The 21,652-nt window shown below is 39.4% G+C and overlaps 1 protein-coding gene and 1 pseudogene across 10 annotated transcripts in view; one reads left to right on the top strand and one right to left on the bottom strand.

Moving 5' to 3' along the window:
- C11H12orf42 (chromosome 11 C12orf42 homolog) overlaps window positions 1-18,162 on the top strand; it is a 325,319-nt gene extending 307,157 nt beyond the window's left edge. For 9 of the 10 annotated variants that reach the window (XR_011380238.1, XR_011380237.1, XR_011380234.1 and 6 more), the window contains 2 exons: window positions 14,963-15,723; window positions 15,970-18,162. The gene's annotated coding sequence lies outside the window, so the exon portion shown is untranslated. The remainder of the gene's footprint in view (window positions 1-14,962; window positions 15,724-15,969) is intronic. The other variant, XR_011380233.1, reaches the window with a different exon arrangement.
- An 856-nt stretch (window positions 18,163-19,018) lies between these two features.
- The window catches only part of LOC127490168 (large ribosomal subunit protein eL30-like), a 114,397-nt pseudogene continuing 111,763 nt past the window's right edge, over window positions 19,019-21,652 (bottom strand).

Genomic DNA, 21,652 nt, shown 5'->3' with positions numbered 1-21,652 from the left:
CTCTCAAGGAATATCACACCTCAATCTGCTATTGATTGGATCGAGTTGAAGCACTCTTTCTACGGTGCCAGATCAATTTAGCCCATTTGCCTGATTTAGATGCTGCTGAGATCAGTTCCTGGAAGCCCAGAATTGGCAAAGGGCAAATTTCTTTATGCAATTCTGTTTTTAATTAAACTGCTGCTTGTTTGATTAGCACAATGCTTCCTCTTTTGCCGCACACTGATGTGAACAAAACGCAACCTCTGAAGTCAGACCACTGGTGTTAAATGATGCAACCAGGCAAAAAGAGTAGCTCCTAAGGAAAAGAGAAAAGATTTCCCCCTACAATAGAAATGGATTTCAAATATAATTTAGTGTTTCTACCTGGTGAAAGGACATCTCTCCCCATGCATCCACTGGATGCTGAGAGGAGAGCCTTTTCTTTCCAGAAGGCCATGTTTCCAAATTAACTTGTTCAGATGCTAAGCAGAGAAGCAGCCTCACTGCTAGGAAGAACAATTACTTTCCCTGGGTTGCTTCCACACTGCTTCATTCAGCTTGCGTTATGTTCCAAACCTTGGCTGGGTCTGGAATGGTTGTTCAGTACTGTAGGGGGCTCTGCATTTTTATTTCAGCCAAATTGGTGACACACAAAAAAAATTAGAGCCTGGTGAGATCCTTCTGATGTGCCAGGTTTGTGCAACCTGTCTTAGGAGTCATGCAGAATGATTCCCAAGAAACACAAGGTCAGTTTTGGTTGGTGTTGCAAGTGTGTGCACACAGACACAGGGCACATCCTGCTTGACAGCTGTGTACCCTCAAAGTTGTCATTGAGGTGCCTTTGAGTGAAGGGCCACATCAGCTGTGGCTACAGCATTCTCCATCCAGCTTTGCAAAACAGGCCCTGGGGGAGGTTTGGACCTCACTGCTCTCTCCACGGCATTGTCTGGCGATGCGTTAGCCTGTCCCATGGGAGCTGATCTCAAGGTAGAGGTTGACAGGGATGGGGCTGGAGTGGCCCCTACGTGCTTGGTCCTTACTGCCACTATCCCTACTGATGTCCCTAAAGGTGCCGCTTCTTCACTGAGTGCCGCTGATACAAATTCACCCTCAGGGGACCCAGGACAAAGGCTCATGCTGGATCTTCACTTTAGAATGAGGATAATCAATCTTATTCCATGTATAGAAAAGAGCCCATGGGGGGGGGCAATAAACACTACCAGCTGCTCTGGGGCATTAGAAGGGAAAAGGGAAGGGGGCTGGGGAATTAGGGTTTTTTTTTTCTTCCCCAAACCTGTGGGAACAGATTCTATAGTAGATTACTACAAAAAGAGAGCGTGAATGGAGACAGCATATTGATGTAGAATGCAGTACGATTTTCAGACTTCTATGGAAGATGCCTTTTTTTTTTAAAGAAATCAAAATAAAACTCAAGCTAGTTGTCCTTAATCAGTACATGAAGTTTTTGACAATCAAAGAGGTCATCTCATCTGTATGCATGTCTTGAGCAAGTCTTCAAGGATTCAGCCGGGTAGCATCATTTTGCAGAACTTAATGATGTCCAATATGAATTAGAGGACAATTTTTAAAGAATGCGTTATAAGAATTTGGCAAAATGGAATGTTCAGTATTTTCAGTAGTATCATTTATCATTTACCTTGACACATTCCTCCATTTCCAAAGAGTTTTCTAAGAATACAAGTTCCAGAAGATATTAGCATGTCTGTAGTAATGGCAGAAATATCATGTAAGATGAAATCAAATAAGTTTCTTCTTGAATAATCTTTTTGAATCATTTATATGTGACATTATATGACAATATACAAGAGAGGGAGAGACAGGTAGTACTTTCAAAATATATTTGATCACAGGGGCTGGCATTGTGGCTTAGCAGGTTAAGCTGCCACCTGAAGCACTGGCATCCCATATAGGTGCAGGTTCCAGTCCCAGATGCTCCATTTCCAATCCAACTCCCTGCTAATACACCTGGGAAAGCAGAAGAGGGTGGCCCAAGTGCTTGGGCCCCTGCACCCACATGGGAGAATTGGACAAAGCTCCTGACTCCTGGCTTCCACTTGGCCCAATGCCAGCCAACTGGGGAGTGAGCCAGCAAATGGAAGATCTTTCTCTGTATCTCCCTCTCTCTCTGTAACTCTGCATTTCAAATAAATAAAATAGATAAAAAATAAAATAAAATAAAATAAAAATATATTTGACAGCAGAAGGTTTGACTTGATGAGCACATTGCAGAACCAATGTTGATTAGAATACAATTTGGGAACTATGAATGAAATTGCTTTAAAAGGACATGTCCCCAAGCCAACCTTTCAATATTTCAGTCTTTGGAGGTCATAATATCCCTTTTCTAGTTTAGGATTCGAGGTTAAGAGGTGAAGATTTTCCACAAGACTTGAGAATCCTTTAGAGAACCTCTGAGTGCCAGAATTCATGCAAGGACAGTTGTGGGAAGTCTGCCTTCCTCGGGGAGGGAATGATGCTCATTGCGCATTTTGAGACTGGGATCTAGTGGAGGGAGACAATTGACTGAACTCCCAAGTGTGCCAGAGGTTGAGCTCAACATTTCATACTGGTTATCTAATTTAGTTTTCAAAGTAGCTCAATGAGAGTTGATACTAGCTTTTTATAGCTGAGGACACTGAAGTTAAGCAAATGGTTCCACAGTGTAATTGTTGGAGTGAGTGGCAGAGTTGAGATTGAAATAAACCCACAGTGTGTGCAGAACAAAATGAGGCAATCTGACTTTTAGCCGTTCCTCTCTGTTGACACATCAAGATAGCCTGCCTCATCCAGGGTCACAGTTTAGTTGAGTCCTGGAACTTTATTTCCCCATAGGGATGAGAATCATCTGAGATATGAAGACGAGCTGGATAGGAGTCGAGTGGACTTTGGGGAGTTGTGGGCTGGGATTCAGTAAGGCTTTACAGAGCTTGGGCATCTCATGGCCTTGGCCCGGGATATGAAGAGCAAATGTAGAGGTTTTGTGTTTCCAGTAGCCTTGAGGACTCTTTCTTAGGGAATCTATCCCACACCTGTCATATAGCAGCCTTGAGCTTTACTACTGCTTATTATTTACTTTGTTTGGGGGAATATTATAGTTTACAATCTTATGGGGCCGGCGCTGTGGCATAGAGTGTAAAGCAGCAGCCTGCAGTGCCTGCATCCCATATGGGCACTGGTTCAAGGCCTGGCTGCTCCACTTCCCATCCAGCTCTCTGCTATGGCCTGGGAAAGCAGTAGAAGATGGCCCAAGTCCTTGGGCCTCTGCCCCTGTGTGAAAGACCTGGAAGAAGCTCCGCTCCTGGCTTTGGATCACTACAACTCTGGCCATTGCAGCTACCTGGTAGTGAACCAGCAGATGGAAGACATCTCTCTCTCTCTCTCTCTCTCTCTCTCTCTGCCTCTTTGTAACCCTGCCTTTCAAATAAATAAATAAATCTTTTAAAAAAATATTCCCCACTAACCTCTGGAGAAGCAGATACCTTTCTAAAACAGAAGAGCCTGGTAACAGGATAGCATTAGATGGTTTCACTGTACAAATTCTACACACTCCTCCAATATTGTAGGAATTGCTATTACTATGTGGAACCTCAGAAATTTTTAATGTCAGGACATATTTTGAAAAATTTCAAAGAGTAATACTACCTGACTACTTTTTCTCACTGAACTAACTTCAACAAGGGAATCCCAATGCTCATTATCAGTCACTCTTGGAAAACTCTTAGCGGTGGAGAACACATCTGTTGCCATGGGGTAAACACCCTAGAATCGTGCCCTCTCACTTTACCAGGTGGCCTCATCTCAGAGAAACACTTCTAGATTAGCCAGACTGATGTGTGATATAACAGGGGTGGTCTAAGAGGTATTTAGTCAGCTGATCATCACTATTTCTTAAGCTAAATTGATTGCAAACTAACTCTGAATAAAGTGTTCTACACATGCACAAACTGAAAATCAGTTCTGTGCCTTTTGGGAGCTGGAGAGATGATGCATGTGCTCAGACAGACTCCCAAGATACAACTGGGACCATCATGGACATAGCACATGGTCGGTGAAAAGGAAATTAAAAGCTTGAGCCTGGAGGAAAGGTTAAATGGGTGGCCAAGTGTATTTGTTGCAGGAAACAGCTGATCTGTTAACCAAAAGGATGGTGAGGGTGGGTAAATCTTGAGGAAGACTCCATATAAGATGCTTAATCCAAGCAAAGCTAGGGATTCTAGGAGAAGTCTATAGATTCAGGTCAGCTCCAAGGTGGTTTGCAAGGTATGGACTCTAAATCCATTAGTGACAAAACTGGAAGCTTCTTGGGCAAGGGCAGGAAAACATCTGGCTCACCACAGTCGCCTCAAAACTCAATCCAAAGAACTCCAGTATATTGCAGGCACATGGGGGATTTTTGATTAAGGATTAGAGTAATCCACACCATCCCTAGCATTGGCCAGGGACTTGCTCTGTGGGCATGCACATTGGAGCTTAAGTAGAAGGAATGTGACTATGATGAAGAGCTAAGGGGAAAGAAAAGGTGAAGGAAGGAATATTTGTCCATAGAGCCATCATGTTAGCCTGGTTTTGGTCTTCATGTACTTTTCTCCTTGAATGTCCACTGTAAGTAGCTTTATTTTTTCATCTTCTTGCAAAGAAATAGAAAAAAAATCTTTTTTTTCCTCCTGGAGGTTTTAAGTTTATTTGAAAGGTAGAGAGAGAGGGAGATGGAGAGAGGGAGAGAGGGAGAAGGACAGAAGGGGAGAGGGAGAGAGGGACAGGGTGAGAGGGAGAGAAAGAAAGAGAGATCTCCCATCCTCTGATTCACTTCCCATCTGTCTGCAACAGCCTGGACTAGCCCAGGCCAAAGCCAGGAGCCAAGAATTCAATCTGAGTCTCCCACATAGATGGCTGGAATCCAATCACTTAAACCATCGGCTGCTACTTCCCAGGGCACACATAAAAAGGAAGCTGGAATCAGAAGTGGAGTTCAGACTTGAACCCAGCACTCTGATATGAGATATGGGTGTCTCAAGCAGCATCTTAACTACTCGCTAAACACCTGCCACTACGGGGGGGGGGGGGTATAAATCTTACACAGTGTTTCACACCATGGTCAAATGGAATCTATGTCTTCTGTTTTGTGCCTTGATTCAAGATTACCTGTATTCATGACACTATTACCTACTGCTCCTAATTTATTCTCATTATTTTATTTGCTATGCATGATGAAAAAAATCAGTTTTAGGATATATAGATCTAAAATCCATATACTATCAATCCATATTTTATTTTTAAATCAAAAGCTCAAATGGAAATACAAACAAGTTATTGTGATGCTCCAAGCTCTAAGTTGAAAGAATTTAGGAAGATAAAGTTGTTTTTTTTTTTTTTTAAAGCTACAGCCTCAGAACTCAGTAGGAAAAGGAAATGAAAGCCAATGAGTTTCTAGTTTTTAGCCAGTAGTGACAGGTGATCAGCAGGTAAACTGGCACATTTTACATTAATGGCACATTTCAGCAAATTGTTGCTGTCCTGAAATACAGACGCATGGGCAATGTGGTGTGGTTCAAAAAGAACAGGTTTGAGAATGAGACAATCCTGACTTCAAAATCTGTATGGCCTCGGGCAAATTAATTAAGGTATCTGAGCCTCAGTTACTTCTGCAAAAGAAAATAGCGAAATTCATCTCACCAGATGTTGGGGGTATTAGAGACAACACATGCAATGCTTGTGACATATAGGAGAAGTTAAAAGAATGTGAGCTGCTACTTTTATGATTGACATTCTTGTCACCAGAATAAGAAGACTTTTTCCTTTTTTCTTTAATACCCTTTTTGGAACATAATAGAGTTGAAACAAAGAAGCCATAATCAAGCAAATATCTCTTAGTACAAATGATAGAGTGATGAATCAAGAAACTTTTATAGCATACATAAAACATAATTTTATAAAATTATGTCTAAATTTCCATATCATTTAAAATATATAATTTTTATGTAAATCATTTTTAGACAATAATTTGAACAGATTGGATTTTTTATTTTATTCTTTATTGGAGTGTAATATACATGTAAAATTTCACATGGAAACACTATTCAGTGTGGCTTTAACATCAGGAGCCACTCATGTCATCAGCACCCACACTGAAAAGTAAGAACACTGCAGAACCCGGACACACAGTGTCCCCTGATGCCTCCTTCTAGTCACAACCACCCCAAATGTAGCCATCATCCTGACTTACAATGTCAGACATTAATTTAGCCTGTTTTTCACTTATATCAATACAATCAGATATTTTGTGGCTGGATTGAACAAGTTAAATTTTTTTGTTTTTAAGATTTATTTATTTATTTGAGAGGCAGAGTTATAGACAGAGAGAGGGAGGGACAGAGAGAGAGGGCTTCCATCTGCTGATTTACTCCCCAAATGGCTACAGTGGCCAGAGCTTAGCCAGTTCGAAGCCAGGAACTTCCTCTGGGTCTCCCACACAGGTGCAGGGACCCAAGCACTTGGGCCATCTTCTGCTTTCCCAGGCTCATTAGCAGTTAGCTGGATCAGAAGTGGAGCAGCCAGAACTCGAACTGGTGTCTATATGGGATGCCAGCATCACAGGCGGATGCTTAACCTACTATGTCATGGCACCGGCCCCATATTTTGTTTCTTAATCTCAAAAAAGACTGTGGCCTGACCAATAAAACATTCACACAGATCTGAAAAAAGATGAGTTTTCAGATTTATCCTTCCCAAAAGAGGGTAAGCACTAATCTATGATCAAATAGATTGGATGAGTTAAGATTGTAGCACTAGATACAATTACCTCTATTATTAATAAGTACTGATTACCATAATATTACTAATAAATATCAATAATAAATTACAAAGTATTTACACTAATACAAATGTAAACGCAAGGTGTAGAAGATTGCAACAAGGCAATTTGTTTCAAAGGAACTATGTAGATATATATGTGTGCATCTATGAGACTCCAGCGAGTAAATAAATTCCTCATAAGAAATATGCCAGAGTAAGCTGAGCAGCCAACTGTGCTCTCTGGGAGAGGGGAGGGCTGCCAGACAATGAGCAGTAGCTGTAATCTGCCCCTGCTGTTTTTCTGCTGTGCAGTCCCCGCTACTCTGTGCTCACAAAATCGGTTCATCATCTTGTGTGATTTGAACAGCCTTTGCCATTAGTGCCCTTGTAGTTTATACAGAAGTATAGTGAAGGGCCAAAATCAACAAATTTGTCACTAGACTTTTCCTTTTACCGTTAAACGACTGCAAAAATGTGATATTCCTATAGTTAGAGATTCCCTGCCAATTGAACGTGCTTGTCACATCCCTCCAAACCCACCCACACCAACGTGCTTCCTCATTTGGTGCTGTGGTTTAGCCATGGCTTTGGAAAAAGGAGAAACTCCTGCCAAGAAAATAATTTACGAAGTCATTGTCCAAGCATGATTTTAAAGGGCCTGAACTGAGGTAGAGGCAGATGAGAGCAAAGAGGAGCGTCTGGTACATCCAGATGCCTGTACTCTGGCTAATGTTCTGCTTCCACACAAATATCTACAATACAATATAAAAGGTTTTGTACTGGTTGAGCTCAGTGAAGTTACAGAGATGCTGGTCACCAACTGTGGTCACAAATTACCAAGAAAACACAAGAGTAGGCATCTTTTCAAGTGACAATGATCTGGGGACAGTGAATTCTATTCCAGTTGTGAAATTTATTTTTTTAATTTTTTTTTTTTTTTGACAGGCAGAGTGGATAGTGAGAGAGAGAGAGATAGAGAGAAATGTCTTCCTTTTGTCGTTGGTTCACCCTCCAATGGCCGCCGTGGCCAGCACACCGTGGCCAGCGCACCGCGCTGATCCAATGGCAGGAGCCAGGTGCTTCTCCTGGTCTCCCATGGGGTGCAGGGCCCAAGGACTTGGGCCATCCTCCACTGCACTCCCTGGCCACAGCAGAGAGCTGGCCTGGAAGAGGGGCAACCGGGCAGCTGTGAAATTTAAAGCACAATAAAAAAAAACCAATGAAATTCAACCTACATTTTAAATGGAAAATTAAATTTTAAAAAGCTAAAAAATTATTCCAGACATCACTTTCTATTTTATCTGAGCATACCTTTACTGTCTTCTAGAAAAAAATTATTTCCTCCTGATTAGTCCATTTTTCATTACTAAAATGAAATGCCTGAGGTTAACTTTGTAGAGAAAAGAAGCTCAGAAAGTTCCAGACCAGGCAGCACCTTTGGCCTGGGCTCCGGTCAGGGCTCTGTTGGCTGTGTCACATCACATGGATGACATCATGGCAGGAGTGCAGTGGGTAGGAAGAGGCCACGTCTTAAAACAGGTTGTCAGAGAGCAATGGAAGGTTCAGGTTTGTTCTCAAAGTAACTTGTTTGACCAGAGTTCAGGAGCCCCACAAGAGCAAATGCTGTGTTATTTTGTCCTTTACAACTGACTCTGCAATTCATCTGGAATTTGATATTGTGGATAGTGTTAGTTAAGACACATTTTTTTTCTGTAGTGATATTCAATTGGCGGAGTGTCATTTATTGAAAAGACAATTTACTGTACTTAACCAATGCATGAAAATAATTTTTCTTGAATCTTTTTGAACTTTTGCATTCCCATATGAATTTTTTAAAATACCTGTTAATTTTTTCCACAAGTGAAAATCTATAGGAATTTATATTGGGATTGCATTAGGTATATTGATTAATTTGTGAACTTGATATTTTTACATGATTACATGGGAATCTTGAAGATAATCCTAGAATTATACCTACCACAGTATTATTTGCTAGATTATAACTAGTTTGCCAAGAATTGTTATTGTAAAAAGATATGAACTGCATTTATAGATTCTTTTCAAACATCCTCTGGTTACGGTTCCATTCTTATTAAAGATAGCTAGATCTAATTTACTATTGTTAGTTTGAATCAAGAGATTGATGACATTTGATCATATTTGGTCACCTAATTCTTCTTGAGCAAATGATACAAAATATATGCTTTTATATATGTATATAAATTAGTAAGCATGTCTTAGTTCAGTAGAGAAAAATTCAGATATAATCAGATATTATCCTAACAATATTCTGACTATATCAATGTTTTATGTTAGAAATAGATGCCCTACTCCTGGTGAAACAAAAGCACTAAGTCACTTTGACTCAATGCTGCATTTTGGTCTCACTGATTCATAGCAGGTTACAATTAGGCCATAATTCAACAGATATATGTGCTTGGGCAAAGGATTTTGTCTCCTTGCATCTCACTTGAAAAAACAGAATCATAGCATCATCTAGGTCTTGGAATTATGAAGATTCATTTAGATTATAGAATAGCCTGAGTTAGCACAGTAGCTAGTGCATAATAAAAGCTAACTTGGAAAATATTTTATCAACTCACTTGTTTGGAAGCAAGCACTTGGATTTTCTGGAACATGTATTCTTAAATAGTAGTATCAAATTTATAGGTGATGTTCTGAAGTTTTATAGCAACTATGACACGTTCCTGCACTGAGCTGTGACTGTGAGATTTTGAAAGTAGGAGATATCATCTTATTTTTACAGTGCCTAACATAGACCAAGTACTCCATAGTCTCTTATAAATTTTCAAATGAAATACAAACAAACCCAAAAATGTTGGTAGTGACAGACACTTACCAAGTTATAGCATTATCCTAAATTTTAAGAGCACCTAAACACTTTGGATTAACCATTCATCTCCTTAGGTTTACTCACATAAATTTATTTGAGCTAACTAGACATTTTTTATATAGGTGCAATAGTAAGCCATTCTATGGGGAAATGTACTTCATGAAAGTAGGGAGCAATATTTTATTGACACGTGTATGAGACACAGACTATTTTAACCATTAACCTTAAAAATTTTAACCTTAAAAATACTTTTCCGATAAAGGAGCAGAGAGTAAATGAAAAATTGAATCTCAATTTTGTGACTAGGTTAGTTCTTGGGCATTTTTAGAATGAAGAGGGACATGCTTCTATTTACTTACACTAAAAATTATACATTATTTATCTAAAATTCAAATTTTATCTGGGGATCCTTCATTTTTATTTACTAAACTAGAAACCCTGAAATTATGGATTTTAATGGTAGGAGCTCTTGAGGCAACCTCTGTCAACTATGTTATTGATGGGGGTTCAGTTTAAGAATCACTATTTTTTCAGTCTTAAATTCAGAATGAAAATTTTAGTTGTGCTAATTACAAAAAAACTAATCCAAAGTAAGACTATTCTTTTGAGAATCAATGAAAATAGGGTGCAATTTAGGTCTAGTCTTTGAGAATTATTTCCCTTCAATTGGATCATAAATTGGATGTTGTTGGGTAGCAAGTAGTTAGATATTTTGTCTATCTGACCACCTTACAAAGAAAACCTGACTTTCAGAATAAATTAGAACAGAAGATATGCACCAACTATTGCAATGCAAGTTTTTCAGTATTAATTTAATTTGCATAGAGAAATGCTATGATATAAAAATTCCTTATTGATAATGGACCAGTGAACAATAATTCTCTGAATGCATAAACAACTCAGAGAACTTGTTCTAGAGTTTTCTTAGCCCAGATTTCAACAGGTACAAGACAGAACAAGATTTTTTTCTAATACTTAACCAATCTGTGTATAGTTTTCTCTGTGGAAAGTGAAACTATTATCTACTCCCACCTATACTACAGAGATAAAGAAGTACTGAGATGATATGTAACTAATGCCAATTTCATTTTTCAGTTATTCCAAGATATTTCATTAAGAGCTTTACCATTCATGGCTGCAGGTAAAATCCTAGAAGCTAGGATGAGCCTCATTTAGCTTATGCTCACTCTAGGTCTATAGACTCAGAGACTAGTCTATAGGGATAAAGGAAGAAATTGAAATAGCCCCATGTGATGTAAATCTAACCATCAAAAGAAAAGTGCCATCTTTATCCACATTCTTCAAAAATATTCTAATATTTCAAACAAGGGTAGTAAATTAAAAAGTATTTTAGGGAACAAAAAGCATTTAATTGTAAATAAAGTAGGATTTGTTGAGAATTTCCAACTAGGTGTTCCTGTTAGTACAGTAGTGGCAGAATAAGACCAAGGCACATTAAGATTGTAAATAAGGACTTTAAAAACCTGTTAGGACAGGTCTTGGATTAAAGCAAAACATACTTTGTTCTGAGATTGGTAACACTGTAGTTAAATTCAGGGACTTAACTCTCGATCTAGTCCTGTAGTGACAAATACAGACATAACCTTTATTAATGAGGAAGGCCATTTAGTTGAAAAACCTAAAGTTACTGGACTTCTAGCAGATCCACACATAAACATGATCATGGCCCTGGTATACCACAATGAGGTACCCATTCAACAAGTCTATATTGTTTGCTTTCACTGAATGAAGCAAATTCATTTTTCCACCTGTGTTATTGTCACCCACCAATAATACATAGAAAATGATATGATTCTGCCATCTGTGCTTGTCCTTTTAAAATCCAGTGGTTCTCTTTTGTGTGACTAATAAAAAAGGGAGGAGATGCTACCAGCATTTATTTCTTCCATTGTTCCCCACCAGCTTTGTCCTGTGTTTTCCACTCTAAGAAAAGCTAAACCACAGAGTTAGTCAGGCTATTTTGATTGCTGGTCCATGAGCCTTGAGTAAACAGACTTCCCTGCAATCTTTCCTCCCATTTTGCTGGGTGTTTTGTTCTCTCTCGTAATGGCTGAACAAGGTTTTTCAAAGCCAAGACAGAGAAAGGGGCCAGGGAACCAAACATGATGACATGTACTGTACCAACATTCCAAGCCAGCATCAGGCCAGCACAATCGCCACTTTACAGAGTGCACTTTGTGCAGTAGTTACTGCTGTGCACTGCAGAAAGGGAAGGAACCGGTGGTGAAGCCTTTGGGTTGCATTCAATTTTGAGACACAAAGAACAAAAAAAAAAATAGGAAAAGTTTCATTAGAAAGAACAATAATAAAAATAACAATGATAATAACCTTTGCATGGCCCCTAGGTCATAGCCATGGGTTTCTGTACAGAAAATGACTCATTCACTGTAAATGCCCAGACTTTAATTCGGCATAAAGCTAGGTCTTCATGTTACAAAGCTTTTTTCTTCATATTGACCTGAAAGTTCTTATTAGACATCTGATGTAGAAAATAACTGTTTGGAAAAGTGAAGACTAGAAGCTGAGAAAGAAGAAAAGATGTAGGCCAAGACAGTTTTCTCCTATGAGGTTTAATTTTGACCACCACACAGAGAAACACATCAGTACTTGCTTTCCAGCATCCATTATGGGTCTCATTTACAGGAACTACTATGAAGAAGACTTCGTTTAAACAATTCATCCTGCGCCGCCCTTGATAAGTGCATCTTTTACATCTTTAGAGACCCTCTGAAGTGTGCTCCCTGAGCCAGTCTTTGTTCTAGAAGGAAGGGCCTGGACCACTTTGCTTGTCACTTTATCTCGTGTGCTCACATCCAGGCATTTAGGGTGAAGCATTGCAGGTGCCTCGGTGGGCTTTCCATGAATCTACCAAGATGTCAAATTCTTCTCATCTTCTACCCAAGACCAAATGAAACTCAGCATCTTCTGGCACCCCAAAGTTTATGAAAACTAGAATTGGCAGATAAAGGTTGAAAAATATGTCTCAGCCATATGATATGAACAAGTCAAGGAAAAACATTCTTCTCTGTTTTATGGATATATAAAGATGTCTTCAAACCTGTAAAAAGGCATTGATTTTTCCTTTAAAAAAAGAGCTTCAAAGCACACTGTCTGAAATGGCATCTGTGATACTGGTCTTGCCTCCGCATGTTCATTTATGCAAATCTAACCTGTTTTTTTCTTTTATTTCTTTTATTTTCTTATGGGGGGGGGAAAGGGACATTGAAAGAGAGAGAGAGAGAGAGAGAGAGAGAGAGAGAGAGTCTTTCATGCCTCTCATTCACTGCCAAATGTTTGCAATGGCCAGTACTTGCTGGAACAGGAGCTGGGATCCAGGAACTCAATCCAGGTCTCCCACTTGGGTGGCAGGCATCTATCACTTGAACATCACTACAGATTCCCAGAGTCTGCATTGGTAGGAAGCTGGAATCAGGAGTTGGAGCCTGGAATTGATCCAGGAATTTTGATATGGGATGTAGGCATCTTAACCATTTTGATAAATACCTGCTACCCTACAATTTTAATTAAAAAAAAAAACCTTTATAAAGAACTTGCATTATGTTTTAGTTATATGTCAATTACATAAAGACTGAATCAGACAGAAAGCAAATTAAATCATTCAAGTCATCCATAATTGGAGATCAACAGTAGCATTTTGGAAATAATAAAGTTAATTCTTAATTTTTTAAAGGTTTTTAAAAGTGCAATATAGGAATGTTTTGACTTTTATTTATTTGGCTGTCCAATAGTGTATTTGTCTTCTAGGTAACATGTAACTCAAGGATGGCTTTGCTATTACAACAAATAATAGTACTAACTCCCAAAACATTCTGATTGCTTTTCTGGATAATCCCCTATTGAGTGCAGTCACAGGAAGAGATGGTGCCTGCTGAAGATAGCATAGCCCAACACAGCCAGGGATGGATCACATGACTAAGCCTTGACTAATTAATTATGCTGTTCTGGGATTTTGGATCTTCATGGAAGGACATGATATGGAGATGGTTGTCAATCATGCATCTTATACAGCAATGATGTCCTTTTTAGAGTTTAGCTCTCCAAAGTCCCCATGGTTCTTATTTTTTCTAAGTCCAGTATTTCTAAGCAGTCCCTTTATCCTTCCAAAAAATTCTTTTCTGATAAGTTGACAAAAACAGACTCTTTTGCTCACAGCTAAAGAATCCAACTGCATGCAAATATAAAAGATGATGTTTTTAAAGTTGTGAAGGTTAATTTCTCCTTCACCCTTTAACATTATATCACTACATAATAAAACCTTTGTTGAGCATTATAAGGAATACATGAAATGTGATGCATCTATTTTGGAAGATTTTTTTAACTGCCTTTTAGTGATGAAAGAAAGTTGATACCAGCATCGCCTAACCCATTACTAAATCAGAAATTGTACTCTCTACCACCATGCTATCTCGTTTTTCGTTAAGGGACTTACCTTATGCACTTCAAATATGACTTAAAGTGGAAAAAATTCCAAGGTACTTTCCTTGCTCTTGCTAAGGCGACTGCAAATAGCCACAAATCTCTGGAGAAATAAAGGCTTTGTATTTAGAGCCAAGATTGCTTGAAAATGAAGATTTATGTTTCCCTTCTCTTCTTGTCTTTCTCCTCTTCCTCATTTTTTTTCTGTTAACAGAATGAAGCCAAAGTAACTAAATGAAAAGCATTTCAAACTAAGCTCAAAAAATTCATGTTCAAAATGCTTTAGCCAATTTTCAATCTCTCAATAATATTGTCTTAAGTTTATATTTTCTTTCTGACCTGGAGCATAATAATGATCAACATAGTAGTAATTAAGTCATTAAATAGCTAATAAGCACTCGATATCTGTGAAGCACTATGGTACATGCTATACTTGGTTGTCTTACTGGATTCTCACGATGACCCTGTAGCAATAACAATAATGAGGATGACTAGTGGTAGCATATGATGATTATCATCATTTCACAGATTAGGAATATGAGACCAGAAATATAAGAACCTAGCAGCTCAATGCATACAAGTAGCAAATGGCAGAGCTGGAATTCCTAACCTTGGCAATCTATTTCTTACCCAGTATTTGTTTGTTTCATGGATTATCATTCTATAAAAATTCCCTCAAATATTTCTGTTATTTCATCAGAAAGATTCTACAAAGTCTTCTTATCTGAGATAGACTTTGTGGGCACTATTTGGAGCTTCAGGTCTTTAGAGGTACTTGCTACAAAACAAAGGGTGAATTTCCATTGTTCTCATATAAATCCGATAGGACTCTGAAAGTCTGCATTTCGTCTGCAGAAACACTGTGGCAGCTGGGGGCCAAGTTTCTGCCCCTCACAGAGCAGATTTCTCAGGCTCCTGGGTCTGCCTGGTTCCTACTGTCCTGGATTCCTGGTGTCCACCGACTGCTCACGATTGGAATGCGACTCCAAGAAAGGGGAATGACAAGGACCAGATATGGTCCCAAAGGCAAACCAATATCAAAGAAGCTGGTCTCCTCCAGGTTATCTGACTTATTTTACTTTTATAAATTGTGTCTACCTCTACCCAGTAATTTTCCAATTCTAGATTCCCCAAACCAGCCATTTGTTGTGCACTGAACTCCCAATGTGTCCTTTCATGGGTCAGGGCGTTGAAACCGCTATTGCTGGCTTGGAAAAGAGGACACCCCATGGTGTCTACTATTCTGCACTTGCTTGTTCAAAGGCAGAAAGTTGCTCAAATACTTTCCCATTTTTTTCCCTCTCCTTTTTATCCCCTAGGGTGAAAACTTGCAGACAATAACCTTTTTGCCTGTCACGTCCCAGTGTAAAATGTGCTGATCACAGACACGTATTTTTGAACCACCCTGAGCCTCTAACCTGCCCCCTTCTGTGTTTTCATGTTCTGAGCCGTGAGGCTTCCCCAGGAGGGAGTTTAGTCTACTAAATGGAATTGCATATGTTTTCTTTCAAAATCCAATGCCTGGTACTTAAAAACTTGATCTGAACACATTAAATGGACTTATTAGAATATATATATTTTGGATTCTGCTGTAAACTAGTTGTCATTGAAAAAAGGTTTGCTGAACTGTTGAAATCCATACTTAATGTATACTAAGCTGATCTTCTGTATATCGAGATAATCGAAAATGAATCATGATGTGAATGGAAGGGGAGAGGGAGTGGGAAAGGGGAGGGTTGTGGGTGGGAGGGATGGTATGGGGGGGAAGCCATTGTAATCCATAAGTCGTACTTTGGAAAATTATATGCATTAAATAAAAGTTTAAAAAAAAAAAAAAAAAAAAAAAAAAAAAAAGAAAAAAGGTTTGCTGCATGTGTTGAGTTCAGTGTAAAATGGCCTGAGCATGGAGATTAATTCCTTTCTGGGACACATTCACACAAATGCACACGGAAGTTGCAGATTTGTTTGCACAGCAACCACTGTCCTTTGCATTTCCTTTTCTTCTAATTTCTACCATCACTGAATCCAACGTATAATTTAATAATTTTATTAAATGAGATGGATAAAGTGGAAGTTTTAGAGATAATAATTTGCATTCTCTCTCCCTCTGGTGCACACCAATCTTCGGTTTTGAGCCAGTCCCTCAATGAAAACAATCTACTAAGTTTAGTTATTTACAGCCAATGACAGTTCGCAAGAAAACTAATCCAGATACAATTATCTTTTCTTGACAAGGATAAAATTTGCCAAAAGTGTTAAAAATTAGCACCCTGAAATGTCTGCTTTTAGTTTTGTTTAAATCTGTAAGTGATTATTTGCCAGAAGAGCCTAAGAGTCTAGAGAAGGGGTTAAGAATTTGTCTCATTCACCTCAGATACAGTCCAGTGGTGAGAAGTCACAACAAAGTCTATTTTGGGCAGATGTTTTCCCAATTATTGTTTCCACTGATCTCATTAATTTTAGTTCATTGAAAACAACAAGAAAATAATATCAATGAAATAATATAGCAACAGCAGAACTAGGCACTCAAATTTGGTAATCGCATTCTTTAACCTGTCTCTTTCATTTCTATTTTGAGCTACATAGTTGGAAACAGTGTTATGGGAAAGGAAAATGCAAATTAAAATGGTAATTAGACATTTAAAAAATATAGGATTTTTAAATTTTAGTGTTCAATCTATTTTCATTTTTTGGAGCTATAACAATGATCATTTCTCTTTTTGCAAGATTTTATTGTGGAAATTTTGAAAATAGAGACAAGCTGAAGGAATTCTAGGGTGCATACCATCCAGATTCTACAAGTAGCATTTACCTATATTTTTATTATAAATGGATCCCTTCATCGATCCATCAAGCCATTTTATTTTTAGATGCATTTGAGTCAGTTGCTGATATTAGTTCATTTTCTCCTAAATAGTTCAGCCTGAACACCATTAAAAAGATTTCAGTATATGCTTTCCAATTGGTTGGCTTTTAAAATATTTTTTTTGGCTTTTAAAATATTTTGTTGTTGCTATATGTTTTGTGACTGTTCTGACATTATGCCTTCCCCAGACTTTATCTTCCTTTCACTATTTCTTCTCTTTCCCAATTGTCCTGATCCCTTCCCTTTTTAATTCTCTCTTTTCTCTAGTTTCATTCCTCTACCCTTCGAAACAGTATTTCTCAGACTGAATACTATAGTTCACTACTCAAATCTGACATGTACCAGGAAAGATTACAAAGCTGACAGGCAGCTAAATCAGGGAACTTCAGGGTTTGCTAGGCAAATGTGAGGACTGCGCTTTGTTGAAATAGTCAAAAAAGGCCCTGACTCCTTGCACCCCATAACGAACCTCTTTGCGGTGATGATGGTTCAGGCAAAGTGCCTTTCCCAGGCCAGCAGGATTTGAAATTCAAGTACAGGCTTGTAGTAATAAAGCAGTAATTTTCAGTGGTTTCTCTCATATGCATGTCCATGTGTGAGCGCACACATTGCATGTTGTTTGTGTGTGCATGTCTCCCTGTCACATTTGAGGCCTCTGTGACCTACAATTCAACATGGGGTTTGTCACCAAGCCTCTTTAGACTGTCAGCTTTATTGGTGCCATTTTTTAACGTTTGTTTTGTTCCCTATGCTAATAAAGCTTGTCTCCGCTTCCATCAAAGCATATTATCTCTCTCTTTTTTTTTTTCTTGTAAGCAAGGCAGCAATCTGTTCTGTTTAAATGCCTCATCATCCTCACTCTTGCCATCCCTGCTTCCCGAGATTCTCGAGATTGTTGACTGTGATGTAACAGATGGCCCAACAGACCTCCGACTCTTTGAGATGTTGGCCAGCTTGGCTCTGAAAAATAGCAGCAGTGGAATAAGTATTCCCAGGCATTGGACGCTCATGAATTTTAACTCCGCTGCAACAAAGGAATTCAAAAGAGGAAAGAGCCAATTTATCAGGAGCTGAGGCAATTAAGAGATGCAGGTTGGCATTCTGCTGTGGAGGATTCCCTTCCCGGGTTCCGAAGACTTAGACGCCATTAGTTCAGCCTGGCTCCCATTCAGCTCTACCCTGCCACAAGGTATCAAACACCGAAACTAGTGGGCTTTAGCTTTTAATGATAAAATGTTGGTACTCTTGTTTGATGATCTTGTGGGAGGAGGGCAGAACACCAGTGAGACCACCTGACCTTCCCAGGAGCAGCCAGGAAGAAGCCACCCTTTTGAGTTTGAAGTCATCTCCCCAGGCCCTGGAAGTTGGGCTCAAACTTGGGTGGCTGATACTTCAGTGATTACTTCAGAGCATGAAGGGAGATGTATAAAGCAATGAGATGTGGAGACAGAGTGATTATTTGTCTTACAGTAAACAGAAATTGGAGCAGGCAATTGGCACAGCACTTAATATGCCACCTGGAATGTCCATGTTCCATAGCAGAGAGACTGCTCTGCTCCTGATTCCAGCTTCCTGCCAATGCACACCCTGGGAGGCAGCAGGTGATGGCTCAGGTATGCGTGGGTCCCTGCCACCCATGTGGGAATCCTAGATCATGTTTTTGGCACCCAGGCATTTGGGAAGTAGACCAAAAAATGTGCAGTCTCTCTCTGTCTCTCTTTCTTCCTCCCTCCCTCCCTCCCTCTCTGTCTCTCTCTCTTTCTCCCTCCCTCCCTCCCTCTCTCTCTCTCTTTCTCCCTCCCTCCCTCCCTCCCTCCCTCCCTCTCTCTCTGTTTTTCCCCACCTCTCTCTCCCTCTGTGTGTGTTTCCCTTTGCCTCACAAAACAGATACATGAATTACAAAGTTTTAAATGAAGAAATGGACAAAGAAGAAAACCGCTATTTATCACAGCCTCACCATTATAAAACATTTTGGACAAATTTGCATCTTGTCCTTTTGCAAGCCTATGTTTGCATCTTTTTAAAACAAGTTCTGGCATGATTTATTAAAGAAAATATTGCATGATTTGCTTTTCACCTGTCTGTTCTGGATGCTTCTAATAATATCAGAATCACCTGGCTCAATGATAGAAAGTGGGCATGCTCTAATATTTTCCACATACTGTGCCCAATTCACAGTGACTGCCACTGTAGTGATGGACACCAGTTTTGGCCATCATGACCTAATACTCTATTTCAGATTTCCTCAGAGCCAGGCAGTTGTTGAAGATGGCAAGTTCCACTTTGCCTTGTCCAATCATCTTCAGAGACTGCTTGTACTCTGGTACATATTTCCTGCTTTTCTTAACAAGTTGAAGCCTAGAGCTGATCGACTCCAGTGGCATTTTTGTCTTCTTTGCGGCCTCCATCTTCCTGCCCAGGGTGCGGGACAGCCTCCAACCTAGAACATACTGAGGACAGAACGGGAAGTTTAGGATCCCAAGTTTCAGATGGCACCCCCTCAGTACTCCCCATCCTGCCCAATCCTCAGCTTGTGGGGACCCACTCACTACATAACATTTTATTTTAAGTTACATACAATATATATGATTGTGCTGCCTCTTTTAAAATTTCAGCTATTACAGATCAAGCTTCACATATTCAGGGTCAAAACCCCTCCAGTGTGACCCAGCTCCATTTTCAGCCCCTGTGGACCTCAAAGGCGGTCCATATTGACTTCCAAGATTTTGTATTCTGCCATTACCTCCCTCCCTCCCACCCTCCCTCCCTCCTTTCTCTCTCTATCTCTCTCTCTTTCTCTCTCTCTCTCTCTCTCTTTTTCTCCATAATGAGAGAGAGAGAGAGAGAGATCTATCTCACAATGTTTTTGGTCACTTGAAATCCCCCATTTTATTTTTTTTTTATTTTTTTATTTTTTTTTATCTCAGCTATATGTTCTTTAATGTTTTGAAACACTTCCCTTTATCATTCCAATGTGTGCACAGGAAGAGTGGGGTGTTGCTGTTTGTATTCAGACTACAATCCAGAACAAAAGTCCAGACATTAATTTACAACCTGGGATAATAACTGGTGAATTCAAATATTCTATTTTATTCGTTATGGATTTTATTTATATATTTGAGAGGTAGAGTTACAGACAGTGAGAGAGAGAGACAGAGTGAAAGGTCTTCCATCCGCTGGTTCACTCCCCAAATGGCTGCAACAGCCAGAGCTGCACCAATATGAAGCAAGAAGCCAGGAGTTTCCTCTGGGTCTCCCATGCAGGTGCAGGGACCCAGAAATTGGGCCATCTTCTACTGCTTTGCCAGGCCATAGCAGAGAGATGGATGGGAAGAGGAGCAGCTGGGACTAGAACCGGTGCCCATATGGGATGCCGGCACCGCAGGTAGAGGATTAACCTGCTGCGCCATAGCACTGGCCCCCCAAATATTCTACTTTCAATACCGTAAATGATATTGTTTTAAAATACGAAGAGCTTATGTATCATCCATAAGCCAGAATTAGAGTTGATATGTAATAGTGATAATTATCCGGCTCAATAGTGAATTTTGAACAAATCAACAACCAGAAAAGTAAAGAAGAGCCCTAAGGATTGGGGCCAGAAGATCTCATTTCCACTTTGGCATTCTTTCTTTGTGTTTTGTAGCAAAGTATGATGTTCAAAATTAACTGTCTACCAAGCGCTGGACTCTATGAGTAGTAAAAGAAAGCATGACAAGGACACTGTTCTTGTGGAAGTGAACATCTATCTTGGGAGAACAGAGGATTCACATGGTACCACTCAAGAATAAAGCAGAAACATGATGTGCTAAACTGTGTTATAAATGGTCAGGAAAATAAGAATTCTGCAAATGTAATTAACCTTATAGAAGAGCTTATATCTGAGCTGAACCTTGAATGAAAGAATTGCAAAAGAATGGCAGGTGATGAATTGGTACAAGAGAGAGGTAAGATGTACACAAAGGCATAGCAGGGAATGATTTGGCTTTTAAGAGTCAAAGGAGGGAGACAGTCTAATTGGCTCAAAGTGTGCCATAGCACCAGTGGCATCTGAAATGGGGTGATAGGGAAAATGGATGATCTCCCCTTCTTAGAAAGTGAAGAAAATTTTTTCTGGCTTGTTTTCTTATGGGGAATATATAATTTGATGGAAAAGATTTTGGAGCAAGAATGTCAGAAAATGGTTTCATCATTGGATGAAACCATTATGGTTTATATTTATAAGAAGCAAGACAAAGAAAACTATGCTGAGTTCTTATTTAGCTCCTTGATAGATGGTCTAAAGTGTGACTCTGTTCATATGAGAACTCCTCACCATCATCACTACCACTAACAACATCATTACTTTCTACCAGTACCACACTAAGACAACATCATCCACGACCACCACCACCATTTTAATAACACTACCCCCACCAGCAATATCACCTCCAGTACTACTACCAGCAATAAAACATAATGCCCTGCCACCATCCGTCATCCTATACCACCAACACTCCTGCCCCGAAATACTATAATATATAGCAACATACAACATTATTGTACTAGCATGACCAGCACCACCACCACTACCACCAGCACTGCCATAACCACCACTTCACACTCAACGTCTTCCTCACCAGCAAAAACAAAATCACCACCATCAACCACAATATATGCTTCCAGAACTCCACCCAAAT

Source organism: Oryctolagus cuniculus, chromosome 11 (assembly GCF_964237555.1).
Source record: "Oryctolagus cuniculus chromosome 11, mOryCun1.1, whole genome shotgun sequence".
Classification (NCBI taxonomy): domain Eukaryota; kingdom Metazoa; phylum Chordata; class Mammalia; order Lagomorpha; family Leporidae; genus Oryctolagus; species Oryctolagus cuniculus.
Note: the sequence above shows the minus strand (reverse complement) of the source record. Positions and strands in the feature narration are given on the sequence as shown.